General features: G+C 41.7%; 1 protein-coding gene and 1 long non-coding RNA gene across 2 annotated transcripts in view; both read left to right on the top strand.

Moving 5' to 3' along the window:
- Window positions 1-8,142, top strand: part of LOC109303131 — a 16,933-nt gene extending 8,791 nt beyond the window's left edge. Inside the window, exon 3 of the long non-coding RNA XR_002099017.1 lies at window positions 8,057-8,142. This is a non-coding gene — a long non-coding RNA (uncharacterized LOC109303131). The remainder of the gene's footprint in view (window positions 1-8,056) is intronic.
- Window positions 8,143-8,186: 44 nt separating this feature from the next.
- USP12 (ubiquitin specific peptidase 12) overlaps window positions 8,187-13,715 on the top strand; it is a 38,330-nt gene continuing 32,801 nt past the window's right edge. The window contains exon 1 of the mRNA XM_019525227.1: window positions 8,187-8,270. The gene's annotated coding sequence lies outside the window, so the exon portion shown is untranslated. The remainder of the gene's footprint in view (window positions 8,271-13,715) is intronic.

The raw sequence follows: 13,715 nt of genomic DNA, 5'->3' as shown, positions 1-13,715 counted from the left end.
CTCCATGCTGCCCGGCTGCATTCCTGGCTGTGTGCGTGCATGTGGCATCTGAGGGCTCCCAGCCAGAAGGCACATAATGTACCAATAAATATAATCGGCTACATTGGCCAAAAAAAGCCAGTAGCCAGTAATGTTAATATTCCTGTTATTGGTGTGAATCTGATATGGTACCGATATATTGGTGCACCTCTAAATATTATAAATGTAGATCTATATACAATATGCAATATTAAATCAGTAGATCCATTTTAATGTAATTAAGGGCCCTTAAAGATTTAGACCATCTTCATTCAGTCCACAGTCTCAGCAGAAGCTGATGGAAGATAGACTTCCTAATATGCCTTGAAGGTCTATCAGTTCATATTTCCTAGAAGAACAAGAAAATCAAAAGCTGTTTTTAAGGCAGTGGCTTTTACAGACCAAGCTACAATGAATTCTTATTGGAAATTCATGTGGAATTCATTCATTCTCGTGGAGTAGAGTTGTCATTGTCATAGGTAGTCTCTCCATACAAGGACAACAGTCTTCCAGTAAATAGGGAAGTCACCAGTGAGCCCATAAATTACTGAGGAGGCCAATATGAAATCCACATGTTCAACAGCAGCCATGGCAAATAATTCCAGAAGGGAGGTGAAGATCCTGATGATGTCAGGTCTCATCTTTGTCTCTCTCATCTATCTGTCTCCATAGTAAGACAAGTTTGCTTGATGTGATTAATGCTTTGTCATATGTCACGAGGCCATTGGGGATGATTCAGTGTTTGTTTCTCCCAGGTATTGAAGTTAATACCTCATTTCTTCAGATTGGCCTTCAAGTTGTCCTTGAATCTTTTCTTTTGCCCACCTCTAGAGTGGTGATCATCACTGAATTGGTACTATAGGATTATTCTGGGAGCCGGTTGTCAGGGATCTGTTATGTCCTGCCCAGCAGAGCTGGTGCTATATGAACATGGCTTCAGTGCTGGTTGTGTTTGAGTCAGAATATAGGTATTTGTTCTTCTGTCCTTCCAATTTATATGGAAGATTTTCCAAAGAAATTGCTGATGGTAATATTCTGAAGCTTTCAAGTGTTCTCAATATGTTTTCCAAGTTTTACAGCCATACAACAGAGCAGGGATGACAAGAGCCTGGTAGACAAGAAATTTGGTTTGGGCCCTTTATGTTGCGATCATTGAAGACATGATTTTGGTGATGTTTGAAAGCAGCACTAGCAGATTTTATCTCATGTTGAGTATAGTCACCTGTGTTTTATTTTTTGGGAAATGTGGCTAGGTAGGGAAAATGTTCAACTTACAACTGGAGGACAATCCTTGGAGAAAGATGTGGATGATTCTGCTGGTTGGTTTGGGCTGGATTAGTAAAGTATCTTGGTGTTTGTGAGGTTGATGGTGAGTCCAGGTATTTCATACACTTCATAGAAGCAATCAAGATTGACCTGGAGCCCTTCAGTTGAGTGGGCACACATGACACAATCGTCGGCATAGTGAAGATCAGTAATGGAGGTGTTGGTTGTCTTGGATTTGGATTGTAACTGGTTGATGTTAAAGAGATGCCTGCCCATGCAATACTGGATGCTGACTCTAGATGGAAGTTTATCAGAAATGAGATGTGGAACAACTGTAATACAAGTGTGAAAAGAGTGTTGGTAAAATCTCACATCCTGCTTGACCCTGGTTCTAACAGTGAAGGGGTCCATTCCCTAGCCATTGTTTAGCCTTCACGACACTGTGAAGGAGTCTGATAATGGTAACAAATTTTATCAGCCAGCTTAATCTCATCAGGATCTTCCATAAGGCCTCTCGATTGATTGAATCAAAGGCTTTAATGAAGGCTATGTTGCATGTGGCACTTCTGCAGCTGTCTAGAAACAAAGATTATATCCATTGTAGCTCTGAATGTTCTGAAACAGTTAGGACTTGGCTGGAATCTCCTCAGTGAGAAAGGTGAGTTTATTGAGGTAAATGTGTACAAGGATCTTTTCAGCTATGGACAGGAGTACAGTACTAGAATAACTGCTGCCATCCAACCTATCTCCCTTCTTGAGTATAGTAATGATTTTGGAATCCCTAAAATGACTGGGAATCCGTTCATGTTTCCAGATTTTCATAACAATGATGTGTAGTTAGTAGGAGAGTTTTTTTTCTACCTAGTTTATATATTTCAGCCGGTATTCCATCAAGACCAAATGCTGTGTCTTTCATGTACCTAATAGCTTTCAAGGCCTATTGATAAATTAGTGGATCTTCAAGGTAGTCCTTAATGGGGTGTTGTTGAATGGCTTTGATGGAATTGTCTTAGATTATGGGCGGTGCAGTTGTGTGTTTCTTTAGCAGTGTTATGGTGTGTGGATGTGAAAGACCTGTCTAACTGTAACAAGTTTTGAATAGGAAAGGACAGGTCATAATTTCTTTGTCAAGCAAACCATGGGTAACTTGCCATCCAAAAGTGGCAGAGGATCTACTAGGACTACTACTTTGAGATGTAGTAGAAGTACCAGATACTGCCTCTTATTTTTTTTCACCAGTACAACAGCAAGAAATATTTCATCCTTTTATTTAGAAATCTCATAGAAGTTTTAGCATAATATGCAATGATGAACTTTTCCATTTTCTTTTTATTTTTGTTTCATCTGCAAAGTGTCTGAAGTGTGAAAGATTTTTGAGCCCCAGTGGTTATTTACAACTAAGTTAATGTTCTTTTAAGCATGTGCCAGAATGAATCTCAATGTAGCTAAATGTGTATGTGAGGCATGAGATCAAATATTTTTAACAGTAGTGTTTGAAGGAGCTGTGCATGTGTTTCATTGTGCTCCTCTGCAAGGGTGTAAGGGATGGAGTAGTCATGACCTTTTTTGCTTTTCATAAAGTTAAAACAGAACTCAGTCAGTGTTCAACCTGCTACTTATATGAGCTTTAGATTTGCTCTTTTTGACTACTTTAGATTTGCTCACCTTACAAATTATCTCAATCTGCACATTCCAAAAAAGACATTCTCGGCCCAGAGGGGTGGTGCATTGATGCATAAAGCAGTTGCAAATTCTGAACCTGTTTGAGTTTAAACCTAGTCCAATTTGTGCTAGACTAATCCCCTAGTCAATGGGAATACCCAGTGTTTGATCAGTGTGATTCACCCCAAGGGCTCTTGAAGTAATTGTCCCTGGTAAGGGAAGCAACTGTGTTACATGTCTCTTGGCCCAGCTGAAGCTAGTCAGCCCAATGTCACAGATACCTCTTTTTATAATGGAGCTCTATAAAAGAGATTTCTGGTAGCTCTGAGAGGAAAGCCATCCCTGCTTGATGCTAATAAAAAGGCATAATGGTAGTGATGGTATACTGAAAAGTAGTATGATGGGGTGTCTCAGGTCTAATCTCAGGGCCAGGCATCTTGATGACAGTGTCCCAGAATGGACTGTGTGCTCTTCTGTGAGGGTGTATTGTGGCCCTTTAAATGCTGGCAAGACTCTCATGTTAGTGGAGATTTGGGCACCCTATCTTTGGAAGAGTGATTTCTCTTTTGCTTCCTATGGAAAGGAATATGGGTGCTTGGAGCAGTATTTAGGCTTTGCTGAATCCTGCTTCTGGTTCTTGCTCTTTTGTGTTGGAGCACCAAGGGTCTCTGTAATTATGTTGTCAATGCTAGAGGTGCCAACCTGAGGCTGTAGTTCTTTAAGGTACTGTCAGCATGATTCTACAACCTGCCTTCGTTCTCCAGTTTTGCATGTTTGGGGCCACTGTGAGCTTTCAATTTTGAAGGAAATATTTGCTCAGAAGTCTGAGGGTGTAGGCATGGCCCCAGCATATTCTGCTATTCAAATGTTTAATTTAACGTACATGGGGCACATTGCCTAAGTAGGGTAGGATTCATGCTGACTACAGTATTTCAAAGTATCACAGTTACTGTAGAGTAAGAACCTGTTTCTTCATAGAACATGCGAGCACCAAAATATTCTCTCAGTTCCATAAATGATGCTGATTCTTAAATTAGACCTGGACACTTTAATGATTACCTTCACTTTATAATAATTGCTTAAGGCCAGATTCTGATATGTATAATACAAGTCCCCATAGGAATTAACTGCTCCATTTATAGTTTTGCATAGTTCAGCTGGAATCCCAAGCATTTTGCATATGTTAAAATAGCACTGCTTTATGAAGAAAATGTCTGTTTCTTTACAGTCCATCTTGGGAAGTTACTTTATATTAAATAATTTCTACTTCACTTTCATTTAAACAAGCTGAAATTGCTATAGGTTTAATAAATATGAGAAATCAGGGGTGTATAACTCTATATGGGGTTGGTTCATGGCCTGGATGAATGGTGTAGGGCCAGCCCTGTGAGCTCTATCAGGCCCACAGACTGTGCCCCCACTCCCACCCCCTTCTGGTCCAGGACCTGGCAGGAAGAGGACCAGCATCTCCGGTGCTTGGCTGCTGCTGCAGGAACAAGCCACACCATTGGGTTTCTTCCTGAATTCTAATTAGAATGCGTCTGAGCAGACTTCATTAGTTGTTTGCTAGTTAAACACTTGAGTGTGCTGCAGTGTGTATTCAGCATCCTGCGTTTCAAAATGGCCGCAGAGGTGCTTTAACTAAAACTTGTCAAATAAACTTTAGTTAAAGCGCCCCTGTGGCCATTTTGAAACACGGGATGCTAAATACACATGATGCTGTGGCGTTTTAGTTAGAGTGGCTCTCTGGGAGCCAGTCTAACTTAACCCCCCTCCCCCAGAGCACAGATATAGGCACCCATTTTTTTTTCAAAAGGCACAACTTATGGCAGTCAGTTTTCTTCAATTAAATTAAAGCAGACAAAAATATAGTTTTTATCTAGCATCTGAACAACTTCTTGGGGTAGGTAATGGAGACCATGTGCAGGAAAAAGTGAAATGCTTGTACTATTTTAATTGCATGCATTAAGAAACTTGTAAAACAGCGGGCTTTTTCATTCTGTCCTACATGTATGTATATTGGATTAGGAAATACTTCCTCTTCTCCTGCAACAGCTTCTCTTTTTGGAGTCAGTCTAGCTAAATTTCATTTACTTACAACAGTCTCCTGGGCTGTTGGTGTTATGCATTTTCATAATGCAGAATATTGTGCAAGCATGTAACATCACTAGAGATTGTTTACAATTTATGATTGTAAACTATAGCCTTCTACAATGCATATTTTACTTTTATTACAATGTATCACAATAATGTCAAAAGGAAGTTCCAGACAAGCTTAGAAAAAGTGTTTGGGATGGCGGGGTTGTTTTGTTTATTTACTTGTGGTTCAAAATGAGTAGGAGGATTAAGGGTGGAGGCAGTAGGAGTGGGAAAAAATATATCTGAATAAGAATAGTATTCCTTTATTGGAAGAATGAAATATATAATTTGTAGAAGAATACAAAATCCTAGGTTAGAGAGAGAGAGACTTCATGGGGAAAAAATAAGAAAACGAGAACAAATTTTGGATTGGATTCAAAGGTGAGGGAAGAAGGCAATGAAGATGGAGAATAACTAACTGGTTTTCTTGGAAAAAATCAGCTATTACTAATGAGGGCAGCTACAAAATCAGCTTCTGAAGAACTAAGCCTAAAATTTTGAAAGAAACATAATTGCTAGCTCTTGGGTTGTGAAAATAGCTTATATTTAGTTCATGTCTCAAAAGCTTCTGTAGTCATCAATCAGCTTTGGTGCTGTCAAATACATCCATTGCTGCTTCATTTTCTCCTGGAATTGGCTGGAGATACAATGACATTCAGCTTTTCAGAATCTGCTTTTATTTCCAGTTCATGGATTTATAATCTTTATGCATACTGCATCTCCTCTCTTTAACTTTGGGCCAGTGCTCCAGTTTCTCCTGGTAACTCCGTGTTTTGTTCTGCAGGCTTTAATTTTGGCTGCATTTCTAATCAACGTTTCACTGCATTCTTTTTTTTTTGAATCCAGATACTACCAGATCTTTAACTTTGTACCCCTGTAGCAAATTTGAAAAAGATATATTATTTAATATAGAATAAATTTCAGTAACTACAGAATGTTCTGCAGAATGTATTAACATGTAATTCTTTGTCTTGATGTCTCTTGTAAATGGGTCAGTATTTTGAATGTTGTGTTAAAGATAGTTTTTCAGTGATACAGTGTAAATATTTCAATGGCACATGCATCTTCTCAAGAGACCACTCTGCTCATATTAAAACTGGCCAAAAAGTTGGAGTAGCACTGAGCAACAAATGAAATATTATAATCATCGTTTCCTGCTTTAAGGTCACCTGGTCATACTTATTCTTCTTACTTTAAATTACTTTTGATTTTTTACAACTTTAGCAATAGAGGTGATATTGTACATCAGATTCAGCAAAAATTGGGAAAATGATTCTTTCATTGGCCTCATTTCCTAGCTATACTGCGTAGTATATTTTTGATGGTCATGGACTTCCAGAGAGGAAATGTTAAAGGCAGTCATTTCTTCCTGTGTTCTCAATTCAGTCATTTGGAAGCAAGAACATGCTCTGACCTTTCCATATATAATGGGACTGTTTTTCCTAGAGAGAGTGATACAGTGTATCATTATCATTTGGGCTGCTGCAAGTATACGCAGATACATAGATAGCACTTATACAATGGTAAAATTAGAATTTAACTGCTGCACAGATCTTGGCAACATTTCACAAAATATCTATGGCAGCTATATATTTTACAGATGGGGGGAGGCCAAAGCAGATAAGCTGGATGACTTGCCGAGCAACGAATTGTTGTTCAACAAATGTAGTTTTTAACTGCTTTAAAGGGGAATAAGATCTGATGCTGGGGAGTACTCATCAGCTGTTCTGGTGTAATTCCTGCATGCTTCTGTAGTGGTACAAGTAGCTGAGGCCATATATAGACGTTCAGTTTCCTGTGGATGAATTGCTGCTCTCCCAGGAGAAACAATGAATGTACAGATGTTTAGGATTTTCCTCCCAGAGCAAAAAATGTCTGCTCTAGGAGAGAAATAACCTAGGAGCAGAAAGGGTTAAATCACTCACAAAAAAGTTTTTGTAGGCAAACTCTGTACACCTTCTGAGAGAAGCTACACCACAGTCCTCCAGGGGCAGCAGAGTCCAGCAGCAACAGTCTCCCAGGGTAGAGGGAGGGGGAATGCCGAAGAACTGTGCTCTCTTCTGAGAGGAACCACAGCATGTACAGATGTTTGCTCTCCCAGGAGAAACTCTTTTGGGAGTGATTTCCTGGGAATGAGTTTCCATTTTCACTCTGGGAGAAAACATGTACGCAAGTATGTATGCTTATGTTTTTTCGCTGGGAGAGCAGCAACTCTCCTGGAAGAAACAGGATGTCTGTATGAGGTCACTGACTCTGAGCCTGAAGATCAGTTCACTGGTATGTCTCCTTCACAATGTGTACAGCTAAAACTTGCTCTCTTCCTTCTTCCATAACTCTGTCCTAAAAATGAAAGCTTCACATTCACCATGATTTCAGCCCAGCTTTGCAATGATTTTCCCTCAGCTTATTCCTGAGTGTGACTTCTCTATACTGCATGAGAGCAGTACATACAACCAAATGAGCCAGTTGTTACTGACTTGGACCACAAATAAAGTTCATGGGAGAATCCAGTTTGTAAAATGTATCTGAAGGCCTGCCCAATGTTGTTAAATCTCTTTATGATAAGAAGGTCTTACAATACTGATTTTTATTGTATTGACTGGTGTTTTTGATTGATGGCTGGGCAGATGATCAACCGCCCTGCCCACCCAAATTTACCCAATATGTGTTGCTGTGTGTTTTTTGGCACAGTGAGATACCTGGTACTTACTGAACATTTTATGGTTCCATACTATTGTAAAAGATGCATAATTCCAAAAAAGAAAATAAGTAATCTACTACTGGTGTACAATACATGTATCATTCATTGTTAAAACTAGTAAGATAAACTTTTGCCAACTGAAAAATCAGCAAGAAATGATATTTAGAAAAAATTGTCGCTGACTGCATTTTTTAAACATCTAGCATCTTAAGCTTGCATCACTGTAAAAAAAATACAGTAGAAGCTAATATATCTTTTTTTATTTTATAGTTTGGGAACACATGCTACTGCAATTCAGTTCTTCAGGCACTTTATTTTTGTCGCCCATTTCGAGAAAACGTTCTAGCATACAAGAGTCAACCAAGAAAAAAAGAGAACCTTCTTACATGCTTAGCTGACCTCTTCCACAGCATAGCCACCCAGAAGAAAAAGGTTGGAGTAATACCTCCAAAGAAATTTATAACAAGATTACGAAAAGAAAATGGTAACTTCATTTTTCTTTTTTTTCCTTATGTAGCAATTGTATCAGCTGTGCCTTAGAACTGAAATTGAACTGTTTTCTCAGTCTTAAAAGTAATTAATTATTCCTGTATTGTGTCTGTGTGTATAATTTGCTAAACACAAGAATACAACTTGTGTTTTTGGCCATTCAGGACAAAATCAAAATATAGAACAAAGTTGAAATCTGCAGGATCTATTTCCTCTTTTGTCTCGTATAGATTTAAGCACACTGGGATGTAATAGAGGTGGTTTTGGCTGTTTAATAATAGTAGATTTGGACAAAAACAGATTTTTAAAGCTTTTCCATTATATTATTTCTCTCTCATGTATTGGCTTATATCAAAATGAAATATTTGAATTTTTTTTGTTCCAAATCTTACTTGCAAGAAGATTATTAATTAAATGTAAGGGGGAGGTAATGGTTTCTTTAGGTTATATCTTTTATTGGACCAGCTGCATACTTCAGATAGTCACACAAGTTTTCAAATGCAAGATATTTTTCTTTAGCTCCAAGGAGAGAATATTTGAATGTAGCAACTGAAGTACAAAAAAGTTATCTTTCCATGTCAAGGCTTTGACTCTGGAAGGTCCTGACTTCAATTTCAGTTTAATTAGTGCATCTTTAACCTTTTTTATTTATTAGGATTAATATATTCTCTAAAACTCAGTAATATGCTTAATACCAGTCCTTTTAGTGTTATGTTTCATCGTTTCATAGTTTCTAGGGTCGGAAGGGACCTGAGCAGATCATCTAGTCCAACCCCCTGCCATGGCAGGAAGAGCACTGGGGTCAAATGACCCCAGTAAGGTGGTCATCCAACCTCCTCTTAAAAACCCCCAGGGTGGGAGCCTGCACCACCTCACTTGGAAGCTGGTTCCAGACCCTAGCCGCCCTGACCGTGAAGTAGCGCCTCCTGATGTCCAACTTAAACCTTCCCTCCGCCAGCTTGTGACCATTGTTCCTGGTCACTCCTTGCGGCGCTCGGGGGAACAGGGACTCCCCCAGCGCCTGCTGATCCCCCCTAACCAGTTTATAACAGGCCACAAGATCCCCCCTCAGCCTTCTCTTTTGAAGGCTGAACAGGTTCAGGTCCCGCAACCTTTCCTCATAGGACCTACCCTGCTGTCCCTTGATCATACAAGTGGCCCTCCTCTGGACCCTCTTGATGCTGTCCACATCCCTCTTAAAATGCGGCGCCCAGAACTGAACGCAGTACTCCAACTGCGGCCTGACCAGTGCCGCATAGAGGGGGAGGATCACCTCCTTGGACCTGCTCGAGATGCATGTATACTTATAATTTTCAGAGATTTATGGAGATGTCATTGTCATGCTTGGTGTTCAGAACAATTTTTGTAAAAATTCTTTATAAATCCCCCCATATAAACTGAAGTCCTGCTAGGGCTTTCCTGTGCTAGCCTGTCTCCCAACAAGCTGTAAGCTCACTAATTTGAGTGCAGAGTGCCTTCCTAGGCACCCCCGCCATGGCTTCTTGCTTTCCCTTCAGCCACACTCATGCCTCACAGGCAAAGCGACTAACAAAAAAATCAGCCAAACTGAATTTAAACCTTCCTCTGGGTTTTTGCACTATGGTAACTCCTACCCCACTCTGAGCTGTCTCCTTCCAGCTCTCTAAGCTACATTTTGTGTTGCCTGTGGATCCCTCTCTTCCAGCCTTACTCCTAAAAGTTCCTTTTCCTGCAAAGTTCAGTTTCTTCTTTATGTAAAGACTGACTCCTCTGGCTCAGGAGTTGGGCATATATTTCCATGAGCTCCACTTCTTTCAGTCATCTGATCTCTGATTCCCCAAACCAGGCACAGGGCTTTCACCTTTGCCCACTAATAACTCTTCACCCCTCTGCTGCAGCCTACCCAGCTGCTCTTCAGTCTCTATATCTGGAGCTCTGCTCTTTGCTGCTGGTTGTAGGGCAGCTTGCTCCCAAATAGTTACTTTTAGGTTCATCACTCCTATTGCTGTCTTTCCTGGACTGCTTGCTTGCTTGCTAGCAGCTGACTGTAGCTCAGCTGCCTGTAACAGAGCTCATCCCTATAATAGTGTTTTCTCACTCTTACAAGTAATAGAAGTTAGGGCCTTTTGTTACATCATTGAATAGCAACTTCTAATTACAACTGACCTTGGAATCTATTGAAATGAGGATCTAGAAGGTAAACATTTGGTCCCTTGAGCCATATAGTCCTTTTGTTTCTAGAATAAATTGTTTGCACTTCATTTCACTGAACAGGAATTCCAGGGGGACAGAAATGGAGTTGGATAACCTTCAGAGCTAAGTACAAACTAGAAAGACTTAATCATAAGAATGAGTTGTATTCCTTTCAGTATAGACTTAAGGAGCCAATGGATGACTTGCCAGGTGGCTGTTAGTTGGTGGTTCTGTACACTGTTTAATATTAAACTTTAAGATGAATGACTTCAGAGGTATAGACATGTTCATAATAGTTTTGCAGAAATGCCCAATGTTTAGACTTGTATTTGTATACCATATATCCAAACTGTATTCTGCTTTTACAAATTTCTAGCCACATAGGACCAATCATAAAGAATTTACTGTCTGTCTTTCAATCTCCTGTATGATCTTCTGTCTGTATCATCTCTGGACTCTTAATTAAGAATATAAGATAATGATCTTATAGCATGTCATTCTGTATGTTTATAGTTAGCTAAGGAGTGATTGAAGAGTTCTGTTTCTATTGTTCAAACCACTTTTAATGGTAGATGAATAATAGCAAGGACATCTATGGGGTTTGATTCACTGTGCTTTAATGCCAAACTATACATTGGGCATGCAGCCCAAGGACATGTGAAATGCAATGCTGCTAAGAACCTCATGAGACTTGCAGCGTTTGTGCCACCTGAACTTCTTTAATTAAATAGAGGGTTTATGCCTGGTTTGTTTTGGCAGCTAATATTTGCGTGGTTGTCAAGAGGCAAGTGGTTTGGCACGTAAGCTGCTTGGTTCATAGGTTCTCATGACATGTGGTACTCTTTGTTTAATGTCTCCAAGTAATCTGAAACTATCATTGCTTTCCCTGTTCTGCCAGCAGCTCTCAGTATTTTTCTTCTTTCTGTAAAGAAATGTTATTCTTTCAGACCCTCTAAAATTCATAGTTATTTCCATATGCACAGCCTCAAAAATACTTTCCTAAGAAGCAGGCTTCATTGAGTATTTTCTTTTATTCATCATCCTAACTGTGGCAGCCATCCTTTCACTGTGGGCTGACTTTTACTATGTATATTCTTGAACTAAGCACATATTGCCCACTATAATTAACTGAGGTACAAACATGATTTGTCTTACATGACACATCTATAGAAGCTCCCCTGGAAGAATGACATGCTTACTCTGTGGCCATGAATGTTTTTTGTATTGGCAGCAAAGGAGAACTGTTCTCTTCCCTTGTGCAACATACTACTGAGTAAGAGAGAACAAGTTGTTGATTAATAAGTGTAACCCAGGTACACCGAGGGTGTATATAACTGCCTGGTCTCGAACATCCGGTCACGTGCGGCCTTGGCCCGAGTGGCCGGTGGTGTTCGCCCTATGGTCTCCTGTAGGCCGTTGAGTTGATATTTATTCCTGGAGCGGCCTCCCCCAATCTCGCCTGCCATGACTTTGAATGTTATACCAGTGTGGGGGCTGACCACTCGGGGTCCCTCTGCAGTGTGGAGTCTGTCTGGCGGTTGTCTGCGGGGCTCCACCTTCCCTACACCCTGGCCTCACGCCAACCCTTGGCGGATCACTGAGTCTTCTCGGCCATACTCCTGATACTGTTGTACTCCTGGTTATGGTAGCCTTAGTAGCACTTTCCCATCCTGAGTACTAGCTCCCTAAGGGTGACTCGCTTAGTTAGCCTTGAGTTGTCTGTGATTTCTAACTCTGGTCTGAAGACCAACTCCGCCCAGGTCACAACACCTGACTCATGCCCCCAAAACAAAGGTGAAGCACAAAAAGAGCTCTGAAGCAGCTATCTAACCAGTGTCGCCTTGTCCTACTCTTCAACCCCTCCAAAAGGGGGAAACGCAAGGAACTCACAAAACAAAAAACACTACTATCGCGTGGAACCCGTGCGGTCCCCTCCCTGGTCCTTCCGCCAGGGGTACAGGATGCCCTACTCCCTATGAACCTGCAAGGGGTTAGACCCTGTGTGTGGCTGGGGTAGCCTGTGGCCTCTCCCCCGGGTCGTCTCCCCCTTTACTCAGCCCTCTGAGGGTTGTGGCACTGCTGCTCTTCTCCCCTGTTAGGGACGTCTCTCTTCCGGCGTCTTGCAGCACCTCTGCGGAAGCCTGGCTACTTCTTACATTAAGAGTCGGCACCCAGCCTCTTGCTTCGCAGCCCCTCTCTCTGCTTCCACCTGGTACCTCCTGGAGGGAGAGTCTCCTTCGCCTCCCAGGTGCCCCCGATGATCCCACCTGCAATGGAGTAGAGAGCCTTGTCCAGCTCTCTTGTCCCTCTGGCGCTGCTGCCTTTTGCCGGTGTCAGGAGCCTCTTTTGACTCCTCAGTCCTACTGGCAAGCTGTCCTCTGCCGGCTCTCCCTCTCCAAGAGAATCCTGGGTGGTGTCCAGTGTTGGTGCCTTCCCCGGTTCCGCTCTCCATCCTGCTTCACCTTCCCCGGTGATTCACTTTATCCCTGCCGGCTGGTGATTGCTGATGACGTCACCAGTCGGCTTCAGCTGTATGAAGGCGCGGTTCGTGACCCGCACAGGTTTCTTCCCTCATTCCAGCTGTGCCACGGGTCCTGTTGTGGGTAAATGTTTTCTTTGTGTTGTTTTTGTGTTTACTTTCTTTTTTTCGTGTGGTTCTCGTCCCCAGGGGTCCCCATTTATAGTTTGGGGTCCTTTCCACTGCTTTCCCCTGGGACAGTGTGCCCTCCCAGCCAAATAGAGAGGAAGTGGTGACAGGCTAGGGTATTGAGGGAGGGACATCACCACCTACATGCGGATCCCTCCGTTTTTCTATAGAGACAATCCCACAAGTGTACACTTAACTATATACAGTTTTATTATTACAAATATAATTAAAACATTTACATAGTTTCATAGTTTCTAGGGTCGGAAGGGACCTGAGTAGATCATCTAGTCTGACCCCCTGCCATGGCAGGAAAGAGTACTCGGGTCAAACAACCCCAGGAAGGTGTTCATCTAACCTCCTCTTAAAGACCCCCAGGGTAGGAGCCTGCACCACTTCTGTTGGAAGTTGGTTCCAGACCCTAGCTGCCCTGACCGTGAAGTAGCGCCTCCTGATATCTAGCCTAAATCTACCCTCTGCCAGCTTATTCCTGGTCACTCCTGGCAGTGCTCGGGGGAACAGGGACTCGCCCAGTGCCTGCTGATCCCCCCTGACTAGTTTATAACAGGCCACTAGATCCCCCCTCAGCCTTCTCTTGTGGAGGCTGAACAGGTTCAGGTCCCG

Source organism: Gavialis gangeticus, unplaced genomic scaffold (genome assembly GCF_001723915.1).
Source record: "Gavialis gangeticus isolate Ggan-Ray unplaced genomic scaffold, GavGan_comp1, whole genome shotgun sequence".
Classification (NCBI taxonomy): Eukaryota; Metazoa; Chordata; order Crocodylia; family Gavialidae; genus Gavialis; species Gavialis gangeticus.
The sequence above is the reverse complement of the archived record's forward strand: the minus strand, read 5'-3'. Positions and strand labels throughout refer to the sequence as shown.